Here is a 3,640-nt window from a genome sequence, read left to right as displayed (position 1 = left end):
GTCACTGTAGGCCCCCACCTGCTCCAGCCAGGGGTGGTGGCAGCCCTGAGGGGAACAAACCTCCTGGCTTCCCTCACACCACACTCCACATTCATTTCTGTCTGGCAGTGGCCAAGAGCAGGGTTTTGTCATACAGAAAAATGCCTCATCAGGGAAACACGCGTGTGTGGCCTGGAAAACTACCTTGTCCCCTGGGGCGAGGGGGTGCGGTGGAGGTGTTAGCAGCTTGATTTCCAGGTTCTCAGGTCAGTTCTTGTCCTGGGTGGGTGAGGAGACCGCCACTGGAGGGCCACTGGCCTTCCGCCAGAGCAGGTGGTCCTGCCACACCTGGATCCAAGACGTCTGCTTTTTACGGAGAGAAAGAGGCTGTGTCAGACGCTGTCTGGTTTTGTTGGCTGAAGGAGGTTTGGTTTGGCTTCTGAATTTTCAGAGAGGGCTGATGGCCTGCAGCCACAAGCCACCGTTAGCCTGTGAGAAAGAGGAAAGGCGTTTCTTTAGCTGTGAAGTCTAGGCCACTGCATCCCAGCCCGTGTTCCGCACTCACCCCGTGGGCCCTCATGGGGCGCCGTTTTGTCCCACTACTGTCTGGGCCTTTCTTCGGTGCAGGTGGCTGGGGAAGCCAGTCTGTGCTGCCCCCAGAACAGTGGTGGGTGGGGATGGAAACCAGGGGCTGAGGGGCCCAGGTCAGATCAGTGAGAGATGTGCCTCGCTCTCTGGCAGAACCTCCACTGTTGCATCCCCTCCTCTTTTCTGGACCAGGGCAGCTTCTCCAGACCTGATGATGCTTAACCCATGAGTCTCATCACAGAGCATTCAGAGCTCTAGACCCTCCCTTCGCAAAGGGTGGTGTATGACCAGCCTCATCCGCCTCACCTGGGAGTCGGTTATGCTGCAGGCCTTAGGGAGGTGGGAATGCCATAGAAGCTCTCTGGGGAGGCCCCTCTGAGGGGGAGACTCACCACAGGCCAGGTTCAACGGAGTGAGATGGACACTGGGAAAGGAACGCATGATGGAGCCGCGTGCTGAACTAGGGAGGTGTCTTCCCTTCCTTCCTTCCCTCCCTCTCTCCCTCCCTCCCTCCCTCCCTTCCTTCCTTCCTTCTTTCTTTCTTTTCTTTTCTTTTCTTTCTTTTTTTTGAGATGGAGTTTCTTTTGCTCTTGTCGCCCAGGCTGGAGTGCAATGATACCATCTCAGCTCACTGCAACCTCTGCCTCCTGGGTTCAAGCGATTCTCCTGCCTCAGCCTCCCAACTAGCTGGGATTACAGGCGCCTGTCACCACGCCTGGCTAATTTTGTATTTTTAGTAGAGACGGGGTTTCACCATGTTGCCCAGGCTGGTCTCAAACTCCTGACCTCAGGTGATCTGACCATCTCAACCTCCCAAAGTGCTGGGATTACAGGCGTGAGCTACCACTCCCGGCCTTAATTTCTTTCAAAACGGTTTCTTTTAGTTTTATTTTCATTTTATTTTGAGTAGGCAATCCACTTACACAGTTAAAATTCTAAGGGCACAGGAGGGTATGTAAAATAGTTTCACAGACTTGTTTCCTAGCCGCTTCCCCTCTCAAAGGCAACCCATGTGGCCCAGGGACGTTAAATTATGCCAGTAAAAACATGCACGTGAGTGTGCGTGTGTGTGTGTCACTAGACCTTTTTGTTTTGTTTTGTTTGTCAAATGATCCTTTATTGAAATATTTTCCTTTGTGCTTAACTAGCTGGGCATTCCACAGCACCACTGTTGATGTCATCTATGATGTCATGAGAGTGGCGGCCATCAACATTGCAGCCCACAGACTGGGCAGTCCCCAGGATCTCTTTAATGGTTCCAGTGAGATCTCTGGCTAAGGATCGGTGCCGCATCTGTGGAGCAATGTTGACAATCTCATCAAAAGTGATATTCCCACTGTGTTGAATGTTTTCTATTTCTTTCTGTCTCTTGGTGGTTCCTTGAGGGCTTTGATGATCAGGGCAGAGGCAGAAGGCACCACCTCAATCTGGGCCTGTCTGTTCTCAATGGTCAGTTTCACTGTAATCCTCAGGCCCTTCCAGTCACCCGTTGCCTTGGCAATGTCATCACCAACCTTTTTTGGAGACAGGTCCAGGGGGCCGACCCTGGGGGCCAGCGCAGACGTGGCACCGACTTCACCCCCGGTGCACCTCAGGTATATGACTTTGATCTCGCTGGGATCGAACTTCGGCCACATGGTGGAGGCGGCTGGTGTCGGATGAACCCAGATTCTGGACGGCCGAAGAAAGTTGCACCTTGGCCTCCTCCGAGCTGAGAGCCGAAAAGCCCACTAAACCCCTTTTAAAAATTCAAAGGTTGGGTGGGTGGGGTGGCTCACACCTGTAATCCCAGCACTTTGGTAGGCAGAAGTGGGCGGATCACAAGGTCAGGAGTTCAAGACCAGCCTGGCCAATATGGTGAAACCCCATGTCTACTAAAAATACAAAAAAATTAGCAGGGCATGGTGGCACATGCCTGTAATCCAGCTACTTGGGAGGCTGAGGCAGGAGAATTGCTTAACCTAGGAAGCAGAGGTTGCAGTGAGCCAAGATCATGCCACTGCACTCCAGCCTGGGCGACAGGGCGAGACTGTCTTGAAAAAATAAGTAAATAAAAATAAAATAAAAATAAAAATAAAAAAATTCAAAGTTTGGTCCATGGCACACGGTGTATGAACCTTACTTTTCTCACCTAGTGTGTCTTGTAGATCATTTTATATCAGTATGTAAAGAACATCGTAGATTATATTTCAGATGAAAATTATTCTACTCTAAAGATAGACCTCAATTTATATAGCCAGGACCCTACTGATGGACTTTAAGTTGTTTAATAAATGTAGCCTAATTTTATTTATTTATTTCTTTTTTGAGACGGAGTCTAGCTCTGTCGCCCAGGCTGGAGTGCAGTGGCACGATCTCGGCTCACTGCAAGCTCCACCTCCCGGGTTCACACCATTCTCCTGCCTCAGCCTCCCGAGTAGCTGGGACTACAGACGCCCGCCACCACGCCCGGCTAATTTTTTTGTATTTTTAGTAGAGACGGGGTTTCACCGTGTTAGCCAGGATGGTCTCGATCTCCCGAACTCGTGATCCGCCCGCCTTGGCCTCCCAAAGTGCTGGGATTACAAGCGTGAGCCACTGCGCCTGGCAATAAATGTAGCCTAATTTTAGGATCTTAGAAAATATAAGGTCATTTAACCCCAACTCCCAACCACCCTGCCTAGGTTTTTTTTTTGTTTTTTTTTGTTTTTGGTAGAGATGAGGTCTTGCTTTGTTGCCCAGGCTGATCTTGAACTCCTGGCTTCAAGCTATCCTCCCGCCTCAGCCTCCCTCCCAAAGTGCTGGGATGTGCCCAGCCCTGCCAAGGAATTCTTTCATGGTATCTGACTGCATGCCTGAGACCCAGCTGCAGTGTCACCCCCTCTGGGAAGCTCCACCTTCCTCTCCCTCTCATCACCCTTGCACATACCTTAGCCAGAGCCCTAATCACATGATATTATTTAGGCAAAAGCATGATAACTTTGCTTTTGTAGCTTCTCAGCCCTGCCCCTATTGCAGAGCATAGTAGGTACAGAACAAATGTGAACTGACAATCCTTGAGAGGGGATGCCTCCAAATTCTGCTGCTTGAACAC

The 3,640-nt window shown here is 50.7% G+C and overlaps 1 pseudogene; it reads right to left on the bottom strand.

Moving 5' to 3' along the window:
* Window positions 1-1,707: 1,707 nt before the first annotated feature.
* Window positions 1,708-2,219, bottom strand: LOC129038632 (large ribosomal subunit protein uL11-like; annotated as a pseudogene).
* Window positions 2,220-3,640: the final 1,421 nt, after the last annotated feature.

Source organism: Pongo pygmaeus, chromosome 5 (genome assembly GCF_028885625.2).
Source record: "Pongo pygmaeus isolate AG05252 chromosome 5, NHGRI_mPonPyg2-v2.0_pri, whole genome shotgun sequence".
Classification (NCBI taxonomy): Eukaryota; Metazoa; Chordata; class Mammalia; order Primates; family Hominidae; genus Pongo; species Pongo pygmaeus.
This window is presented reverse-complemented; position numbering and strand designations above follow the sequence as displayed.